Below are 11,305 nucleotides of genomic sequence, written 5' to 3' on the forward strand. Positions count from 1 at the left end.
ACACAATTCTGCCACTGTCGAAATTACGTGCAGAGTAGAATCTGCGATTGTCTACAAAATTTGTTGCATTCTTAATTTTTTTGAGAATAAATAACTCGCGGATCCACGTTGCTATTCATTCTAGTACCATCCCGATACGAATCATTGGTGCGATGTGATATACTGAAGTAAAATCACAACACGATACATCGTACAATGGAAATCAACGGGTGTATGTTGTCGGTGACAGGGTCATCTTAATCATTTGTAGGCATGATAATTTCACTGCAGAAACATATGGCAACTACACACACACGCTGTATGTTACAGACACCACAGCGGTTTACATAAATACTTGTCGTACTCCCGTACAGACTGTAATGCAATTTCAGGGGTACATAGCTTATATTGCCCAGAAATATGCAAGTTTTAAAATTTCAGATACAGGGTGTCCCATTTATCTTGACCATCCCATAAATTTTGGTTCCGAAGCAAAAAAAAAAAAAAAAAAAAAGTCTGTGAAGTAAGTATGAGGCTATAGGGAGACAATAACCAACATGATTGCTTTCTTGCAACTTTGTTGCGAAGATGTGAACATCTGTATGTCTTTTGTAAATGGCAACACAGGTTTTCCATTCGAATACGCCTACCCTCCTAAAGACTTGTCAAAAAACGTATCACAGTGTACCATTAATGGAAATTTGATGTTATTAAAAACGTTACACAAAACTAAATTTGAGCCTCCAGTACTAGCAGAATTATCTTCTTTGTATTTATATATTTTTTATATTTTCCTCTTTGTACTCTTGATACTTTTATCCAGATGATCTCTTTTGACTGTTGTGTTAAAGAAGTGGCCCCGCAGTTACGATTTATTTGGTTTACTAGTCTATATGCGTTTCTTTCTGAGGAGATGTCTTCACAACAGTGGAAAGGCTTGTAATGTGTAGTCATCAAAACATACAACACAAAATACACAGTAATGCAACAAAAATCAGAAAAAACACATACACTTTTGTCACTATGATTTCCGTAGTAGTGAATTTTTTAGCATAGTCTCGTCATACCACTTTTCCATTGCATTCAGTGAACCCATACATGAGGTTGCATATTGGCCAAATCTTCACCAGTAAACCTAACGATACGGCTGCATATCGCAGTTGGTGTATAACTAACACTGCCGGAAAAACGAACCCGAGGTAGAACCCAACAGTATTGAATACAAGTTTGTGAGCGAAGAGCAAGGTAGGCTTTACTGACGTCAACAGCAAATATCAATCAACTTTAGGAAATGTAGTTTTCATACTGCATTTTAGTCGCTCCGTACTGTACGATTGATTAAAAACAAAGACTCGGACTTCTTTTATCTGAATGACTGCAGGTTTCGCACATACAGTAAGTGAAAATGGACATTGCAGATTAGTAGTGAAATCACACCAATAGCAAATCGGTGTCATATCGAAGTGTTGCGCCTTCCCTGCTAGAAACGCTGAAAAGAAAAACACAATGAATAATGATATAAGGACCTGGTGAATTAATAACAAAGCAGCACTTAAGTAATTCAAAGCAAGTTAGTGTACTGTGAAATCACGAGAGCTACAGCCCGCGATGCTTACGTTTTGAAAGCTAAAAGCGGAAAAACAAGAGCGAAGAGCCATGCTTCTCCTAGCTGCTCCTTTAAAAAATCTGAAGGCTGTGCCTTCTTTTGTTACACAGATAATGCAAATTCTGTATGAACATCGGCTCTTTGGTCGTAAATGTAATGTCGGCACAAATAGCAGTTCTTCCAGTATGTATGTCTCGGTTGCCTCTTGTAACAAGGAAACTGAGCTCATGTGACATGTGTTTTGATAGCTGTCGCATCCATTTTGTTCAGAATCATCGCGACAAGCATTTACTGCATGTCATGTGGCCATCACAGCTATTCGTACTGCTTCGCTGATCGTACCTGATCGCTGCCGTCACAGTAATTGAAAGCAGCTGCAAGAGAATGTAACGTTTTGAATTATGTCGTGAGTTACCGACTACTGCAGAAGACGGCTCTTGATCGGTAAGTTACACGGGTTTTGTTACGAAGAGTCTCCAAAGACCAGGACTCCTTATGAGAATATGCATTTTATCTTTCACGTGATCATAACGGCTTTCAACTGCTGGCCTCCTCTTACGTAACGTCATACCTAAGAATCTCTCCTCTACACAAATGTTCTGTTAATTTACAGACAACTACGTCCCGATTATATTTATGGGAGTACATTTCAAATGCTCGGTTTCTCTTAAGTGCTAAGCTTTCGGGTACCCCGCATAGGCAGAGCAGCATGTACTTTCCACTTTCCATTCAGCAATCTATGCATTTTCATACTGTGCCTCGCTTGACAAGATCAAAATCTGCATGTCGAGGAGATTATGGGATGGCTGCATCCGTTGGTAATCAACGGAACATGAGAATCCTGTCGAGTTTATTCGTTCTGAACTAGCTCCCCGAAAGGCGTACGCCCATATCACATCTGGGGGCAGTATTGTTGCAGATAATCTTTGATGCTGTTGTGGTCTCAAGACTGGCTTGTTGCTGCTCTCCATGCAACTCTATCCTGTGCAAGCATATATTCCTCCGAATAAGTTACCTACTGCAAACTGCGTCGTTTTGGACCTGCTTACTGTATTCATCTCCTGCTCTCCCTCTACAGTTTTTACCCCCACCCTTACCTCCAACATGAAACTAATGATTCCTTGATGCCGTAGGACGCGTACTGTCAATCGTTCCCTTCTTTTAGTGAAGATACGCCACAAATTCCTTTCCTCTCCAAGTCTTTTCTGTAGCTCCTCATTTGTTATTTGAACTACCCATCTGATCTTTGACATTCTTCTGTAACCCCACATTTGAAAGATTGTATTCTCTGCAATCAGCGACGCGTAATCTTGTCATCTTGTACGATCCCCACCCCTCCGCCTCACAGTGGATAAAGCGACACAGAAACTGTCAACCCATCAGTTACTTTGAGTTAGCCTGTTTTTTTCCGTTTTCACATTAGAAGTACGATTTATCAGCTGCTTAACTCACAAAGTTTATTTCATGCGAAGCACTTGAAGAACGCTGAAGGAAAATACCAGGTCTGTTCTTTCGAGGAGGACACAGATGTTTTTCTTGCCCATCCTTACACATTCTATGCTTGTGATTCGATTACCATAAATTTTCTTTACCTAGATAAGCTGTTATCAGGAATTATTTGATGTGTTGCCTTAATCTGAGTCTTAGCCATTTTCGTGCAGGAGAGAGTGTCGTGAACACATAAACAGCATAGTAATAGGTAAACTTTGTGGCGCTCAGCCAGTTGAAGCGTCTCTATGTAAGTAGCGTTATTGACTTTCAGAATTGATAACCAATTTTACATTTCTGAGCAGTATTGCTTAAGTGTCGGTGGTCCTATAAATTCAGACTGAAAGAAGGCTGATCAACTGGGTGATGTATCAGGCATTTTTAGTATTTCAATACTAAATTACCATATTTGAATTGCATTTCATATCTAAATCATCTTCCACATTAGCTAGATGCATATTAAGAGTTTAATTTGATACAGGAAACCAAATCATCAGATATTTGCGTTATTACCCCATATTTTCCCGTTCCATCACTCTGGTTGTCTGCATGGAAGCGTGTATGTCATCTGCTGGAGTTTCTATATGTCTTTGGACTTGGGGTAAGTTTCTCTGAATGTAGAGACAGCTTAGGCAACGAGTCACTTCTGTGTTATTAAAAGGACCTTAATATAATTTCAAAATACCATTTTATTCATTTGCAAACATTTGACTTAAACTTATCCTCACTGTTTGAATGAAAAGTATAACTTTAGTGTACTGTCACGCATTGCACTATTGCGTGGATGTCTAACAGCATTTTTGGAAAGATAGCAAAATTCTCATTTGCTAAAGCAGACTAAAGTAATATAGTAAGGTAAATAGCCGCGCTATGATTTATTTCAGGGACACGCAGTTCAGCACTTCATATTCCTGCAGCATGCAGACAGAGCAGAGCTGGGTTATCCTTTGCACAGGTAAGAAACCATTTAAGGGTCTAGAAATGAAATTATAAACTGTTTCCATTTGCAAAATTTTCATATTAATTCAGTAGATGTGTTTTCTACCAGAGCATAATGTTAATACGCGACATTTAGCCATTGTGTGTAATTGTTTGATGAAGAACCCATTCTGCGTGTTTTGGTAATCGTTCTTTGTATTTAATTTCATTTGCAAGTAGTCAGATGAGGTTTAGATTAAATGGTATCACACCAAGTAAATTACATATTTAATATTCGTGTTCAAACGTAGGGTAGCCAGGGCTGTATTAGATTAGAGTACATGGGTGACACTATAATCAGAATGTAAACGCATTTTCTTACACACTGGCAGCGTGAAGTTTCGGCACACACCGTTTACAACTAGAAACGAGTAAAAGGCTGTAACTGAATTTCAGCAAATGCTGTAAAGCCCTTTCGAAAGGAAATCGTAGAGCGTTACTTATTTGTGTCACACCAAGTGATTAGAGGCCTCCTGCTTAAGACTTTGCTAAAGACGTTAGTTGCTAGCAGCAATGAGCTGGATATTGCACACTGTTAATATACGAGGACGTGCTGGCAAATAATGCCTCCGAATTTTTTATATGAAAACTCTTAAAGTTCTTTTTTAAATAAAACAAACGTTATTAACATCCTACACCTTTATTCTTCATGTCTACATAATTATTTCTCAGCGTGGTCTCCCAATGACAGACCAGTTTGTTGATACCGGCAGTGTAGAATGTTTGACTTTGTTGACGGCGCCACAATCTCACCTCTCCTCGCCCTGCTTCATCACTATCAAGATGAAGTCCTCGAAGGTTTCTTTTAAGTTTTGGAAGCGGCTGAAAATCGGTTGGGCCAAGTCGGGTACGCAAGGAGGATGATAGATGTCACTAAATTCACGGTGTCGGATTGACGTAAATGTCGCAGCACTCGTGGGTGATCCGGCGTTGCCACACTGAAGGACAGGGTGTTCTGCGTGTGAGGGAACTCTTCGATTCGGAACTCGATTACAGCACTGCGTTTCCCACGCACCGACGTACATACGTTTACATACGACACGTCTTCCGAAAGACTGAATTTCGGAAACCGTTTTTAGCTGTCGTGTTTACATCTTAAGGTCTGAAGTGTCTCTGCTAGCCCAGTTAAGTATAGTGCCTGGAACACAGGAAATCCATTATGTGATTCAGTCAACACAGCAGTTACTTTTCTTCACTGAAACATTACAGGTAGACAGCTTCGTTCTCAGTCTAATATTTCTGCTTCTCCTTCATTGCATAATAAGTCCACATTAACTGAATATTCTGAAAACAAGACGTAACGTTTCAAAACTGGTTGCGTTTACATGGGAGCGAAAATCGACTGCGGGATTGGAAAACCGCCAACTAGAAGCGGATTTCCAGAATCGATTTTGAAATGCTTATATGACCACCCAGAAGTGGTATTGGAAAACCGGTTTACGTAATCCGGTTTTGGGCGCCCCATGTAAACGGAGCGATTGTTTGTTACACGCCGCCATGGTTCAAATGGTTCAAATGGCTCTGAGCACTATGGGACTTAACATCTATGGTCATCAGTCCCCTAGAACTTAGAACTACTTAAACCTAACTAACCTAAGGACAGCACACAACACCCAGCCATCACGAGGCAGAGAAAATCCTTGACCCCGCCGGGAATCGAACCCGGGAACCCGGGCGTGGGAAGCGAGAACGCTACCGCACGACCACGAGATGCGGGCACGCCGCCATGTTACACGCTACAGTTCGGAGCCCTCTAGCGGCAGAGGGCTGAAAATACGTTGACATAAAGAACAGCCGTGAAGAATGTTAAAAACGTTTGATTATTTAAAGCTCTTTAAGTGTTTCTGTGTAACAAATTCGGAGACCTTAATTGTCAGCACGCCCTCGAATTTGGGCTGAGAAACTGTTGGTTTGTATCAGGGCGACCTTCAGCCGAGTTCCGCAAAAAAAAAATCAACCACTAAAAGGCCCATTTCTCATCTGACAGTATTTGTGGGTTAACAGAACTAACATTATTGCTCAGAAGTGAAACATAATGTAGTTCGGAGGCGAATTTCACTCAGTTTCAAGGTATGCTGTATGGTTATGTTGAAACTCACTGTTTCGAAATTGAACAGTGGCACTACTGTTATGCCAAACATCGCTTACTTATACACACCTTCATTGTCCTAGGTTTCAACGACATGTCGTGCCACCGATCACTGTCAGTACAATTAGTGGCACCCGTGAATAATTGATCATTAATTTTGTCCTACCATGAATCAGAGACATTCTCTGGCCTTCAAATGACAGAGGATGTCTGCACTTGTTATCCTTCTTGTGCAGCTATCTTATAAAGGTTAGTTAGTTAGTTAAATGATCCATTCTTTTATATAAATTATGTGGAACGAGTTAAGGTACAGGATATGTAAGGCCTATATGATTAGTGTTGCACTAACGAGCATATTGTTGTTTAGTCCTACTCATGCAACTACACTTAAAATTAGTTTTGTTTTTATGCAAGCAACCAGCTTTTTAATAAAAGGTGGTCCATGGAATTCTAGTTGTCTAGGAGAAAATATTTTAGGTTTGACTTAAAATGTATTACACTAATTGTCAGATATATTTAATTATTGGGTAAGTAATCTGACATTGTTGTTGCTGCACTTGGAGCTCTTTTCTGAGCCATTCACAGATTTAATAGTGGGTAATAAAGCTCATTGTTTCCTCTTGTGCTGTGTGTATAAACATCACTATTCCTCTCAAATTTTAACTGGTTATGTCGAACTTAGTTTGCAAATATGTACGGTGCTGGTCCAGTTAAAATTCCTAACTCCTATATGACGTCTGTGGGTGAACACCACATGTATGGCTACTGCTTGCTTTTGTGCAGTCAGTACCTTCTCCCTAATTGATGATACTCCAGAAAATTATTCCGTAAGACAGTGTTAAATGGTAATAAGCAAAATAAAATAGGAGACTGAGTCATTTGTTTAGAAGACTGCCAATTGTACGAAGAGCAAAAATATCTGACCATAATTTCTTAGTAGCTCAGTCATATACTGTTTCCAGATCAAGTTTTCGTCAGCGTGTAAACCCAAAACTTTGGAGCATTCTACTCTGTTTACTGGCTTCTGTTCATGTGCTATATCAATTGTTGGTTTGACTCTGAGAAAGTGGTTGTTGTTGTGTTCTTCACTCCAAAGACTGTGCTAGATGACGGTTGGGTTCTGGCTTAAAATGTGTAAAACTGGCCCTTTTGATCTGACGCCAATAAACCGTTGCCCCTCCAAAATAATGAATGAGAAAGTCTTTTGTTTTGAAATTAAACAATAATCACAATCAATTCATTTTATTAGATCAAAGTGCGCTTTAAATCATCTAACAAACATTGACAGTACCAAAATACTAACTTAGAAATTGGGGTAAGGATCGGGAGTCTGAGTGTGAGTATGATGTCTCTGTGTATAACAATAATACGGGGGGTATCCAAAAGAATCATCCGATTTGAGATATGTGAGATATGAGAGAGAACAACGTGCTGTTGGAAAGAGCAAACTCTCTACTTTTACATGGTTCTCGCTGGGTAGCAGCAGTGTGCGCCCACTCCAGTTCTTGTAAAAATGGTGTCGCGACAACTGAAAGCGTCTTGTGTTCTACGTTTTGCGCAGTGCGGGTCAGTAATAACTGTTCAGCATGATTTTCGTGCTAGATGTGGTGTGGCTCCTCCTACAGCACAGAGCATTAGACGATGGGAGGAACAACTCCGAGAAACAGATTTTTTTGTAAAAGCAAATCGCCGCTCTGTCCCCGAGTGTCTGACGCAGACGTCGAACGCATCTGCCATAGTTACACAAAGAGTCCGCAGAAATCAGTTCGCCTTGCAGGACGACAGCTCAACATGACCTCGATGTCCGTCTGGCGTGTGTTGCGTCGACGCTCACACATGAAACCATACAAAATTCAGCTGCTGCGAGCTCTTCGTGAAAGTGACAAACAACAGCGCGTAGAGTTCCGTAATTTCGTTCTCGGTAAGATGGAGAGTGGCAGTTTTCTTCCACGCTTAGTGTTTAGTGACGAGGCGACATTCCTTTTAAATAGAAAGGTGAGCCGTCATAATGACAGAATATGGGGTACGGAACAATCACATGGAGTTGTAGAAGATTAGAGGGTGTCTCCTAAATTTATTGTATTTTGTACAGTTTCATGGGAAAAGGTGAATCGTCAATTTTTCTTTGCCGAGAACACTGTTAAAGGAAGCACATGTCTTGATACGCTTGAGAACTATCATTTCCCACAGTTGGAGACTGATTCTAAGGATATCCTTTACCAACAGGATGGGAAACCACCACACTGGAATCTGGAAATGAGGGAATTTTTAACTCAAAGCATTACTGAACGATGGATAGGTCGCACTGGACCAAATGATTCAACTTTATATTACTGGCCACTAAAGTCACCGGACGTGACTGTATGTGGTTATTTCTTGTGGGGGTTTATAAAAGACTTTGTTTATTGCCTCCATTACCAAGAACAATGAATGAACTGAGACATCACACAACAGCAGCTGTGGAAGCTGCAACTCAAGACATGCTCGCCGCATTGTGGGAACAATCTGAATACCGTATTGACTTATGCCATGCATCTCAAGGGGTGCATATTGAACACCTATGAAAAGGTATGAAAAAGGCTTTGTGAATTCCCCTCTTATCAAAAAGGAAAAATTCATTGTATCGTCTTACGTTTTTTTAGTTCCAGAAATATAGACGTGCCAAATCGGATGACTATTTTTGATATTTACGAAGTCGTACTGTGATTGCTGAAATTTTAGTATCAAAAGACAGAAAGGTGCGCATTTGTATCTGTGGCTGGAATTAAAAGCATAATGATCGTGAAAATCTACGAGCATATGTTCAGACTGAAGCTTGAAAATTGCTGAAACTTGATTTGACTGGACCCACAATTAATGTCACTGATGTGGCTAAATCTCATCATACTATATTCCTGTATGTATGTTTGACGATTGACCGTGGAATGTCGTTCAGACATGCGTACATCTCTGAAGGAACAAACACTGCTGCGATCAACAGCTGTATAAAATAGAAGACATGTATTCGCAGTTGCGAATACAATTAGACCTCAGCTGCACAATGTATTGGTAATAATAAAAATGTGTGCCAAACGGAGACTCAAAGCCAGCTATCCCGCTTCACACGAGATGAAGCTTGAAAACTAGTGAAAACTGAGCAGCAATGTTTTGACTGTCGTGACTTGATCTCGCCATACTATTTCGTAGTATCTGCGTTTTACGGTGTACTATGGAATGTCCTTCAGACATACGTGAATGTCTGAAGGAACAGATACTGCTGCGATCTAGAGCTGTATGAAATAGAGGAAATGTATTCGCAGTTGCGCATACACCTAGACCTCAGCTGTACAATTTATTGGTGATACATGAAAATTTGTGCAAGATGGGGACTCGAAACCGAATTTTCCACTTTACGCGAGCAGTCACCTTAACCACTTTAGCTATCCGAACGCACTTCCCGGACCAACTCGAACCCCCACACGTCATCGTGTTTCTAAGTCGCGCACTCGCACTGTTTCTGTGATTCCCACAAAGGGAGTTATTTATTATTGTCAATGACTGTCTAGGAAAGTGATACTACACTTTAGGAAAAAAATGGTATCCATTTTAGAGGTTTCCAGTTCACTCAAGATTTATCGCTTCAACAATATATATGGAGTAGATGAAATGATTACATTTATAGATTAGTAAAACAAGCCGATCTGATGTACCAGGTATCGACCCCTGCTGTAACACCCATATTAGTATATATGTGAAGACAGTAACTGTTCTCGAAAGAACAGATACTGCTGATGATCGTGCAGCTTTTCCATGGAATAAATGATGACTAACTGAAACCCTCAGCTGCCGACAGGGAATCACCAAAGCGTGCGCGAGTAATGAGTGGATGGGCAAATGTCTATAAGGTACATTACATACGTAGAATTGTGGACAGTAGGGAATGTGAGTCTCACGGGAAGCGTGCAAGGGATAAGTCCCTGCAGTCGCGGTATTCGTCTGTGTCCTCGGTGGCTCAGATGGATAGAGCGTCTGCCATGTAAGCAGGAGATCCCGGGTTCGAGTCCCGGTCGGGGCACACATTTTCAGCTGTCCACATCGAGGTATATCAACAACACCTGTCGGCAGCTGAGGGTTTCAGTTGGTCATCATTTAACCATATTAGTACCTAGTGTAGCCTCCAAGAGCGGCAATGGGCACTGACCTCGACATGCAGTCGGTCGCACAGATGGCGAATACTGTCCTGGAATACGTTATGCCACGCTCGACCTGCACTTGTAGTTCTGTAAGAGTTGTTGGTTGACGAGCCACACGGGTCACCTCTCGTCCCACCACATCCCACACGTGCTCGACAGAAGACAAGCGCGAAGATGGTGTCGGGCAGCGAAGTTGCTGCACGTCTTATAGACCACGTGGAGTTTCACGGGAAGTAAGTGGGTGAACATTATCGTGCTGGAACAACAAATCACCTTCCTACGTAAATAACAGCAAAAGAATGAGTCCGTCGAGCATGAATGCATGGGTCCATCAACATTCTGCACGTACAGAGCGCTGGTTAGTGTCTCCTACAGAAACAGAACTATAGTTGTATCTTATCACACCCCAGACCATAAGGCCTGGGGTAAGCCAGTGAAACCATTATCATTACATCTACTATCCCCAGGTGTCATGTAACGTTGTCGGATCAAAATCGACGACGTCTTTTCAGGTGTACTATCTTTCTGTCTGGCAGTGTATTTTGCAGTGTTTGTGTTTTACATTGCGCTATGCAATGATCTTCGGACATTGGACGTTAGCATACGGTGAAATTGGTGTTTGCGTCAGTCTGGGAGGCATGTTTGGATGGTCGAAGTGATTAAGGTGACCGCTCACATGAAGTGAGAAATCCATGCTCAAGTCCCGGTACGTATTGTAGATCTCACCATGTTTATATGCAGGTGAGGACTGAAGTGGCTGCCAAATCAGTTACTGGTTTCGCACAAACAAACTGCGTCTGCCGGTTAGTGCAACTCGGGCAGAGATATTCTAAGTGCCCCAGCTCGTGTGCACGGAGAAGTGCCTGGCTCATCGGCTGGCGAGGTGCAGAGTTCCGATAAAGTCTTGCTATTAAGTCTGGCTATCAAGTCTGGAGATGAAGATTTTGTTCCGTCTGCTTACGAAAAGGAAGACTCGGGATTTCGTTTTTTCGT

At 41.3% G+C, this 11,305-nt stretch overlaps 1 non-coding gene across 1 annotated transcript; it reads left to right on the top strand.

Annotated features, from left to right (window-relative positions):
* The first annotated feature begins 10,120 nt into the window (after positions 1 to 10,120).
* Trnat-ugu (transfer RNA threonine (anticodon UGU)) lies at positions 10,121 to 10,194 on the top strand. The gene has a single exon. It is a non-coding gene; the product is annotated as a tRNA-Thr (tRNA).
* The last annotated feature ends 1,111 nt before the right edge of the window (positions 10,195 to 11,305 follow it).

The sequence above is a fragment of the Schistocerca serialis genome, chromosome 5 (assembly GCF_023864345.2).
Source record: "Schistocerca serialis cubense isolate TAMUIC-IGC-003099 chromosome 5, iqSchSeri2.2, whole genome shotgun sequence".
In the NCBI taxonomy this organism is placed as follows: Eukaryota; Metazoa; Arthropoda; class Insecta; order Orthoptera; family Acrididae; genus Schistocerca; species Schistocerca serialis.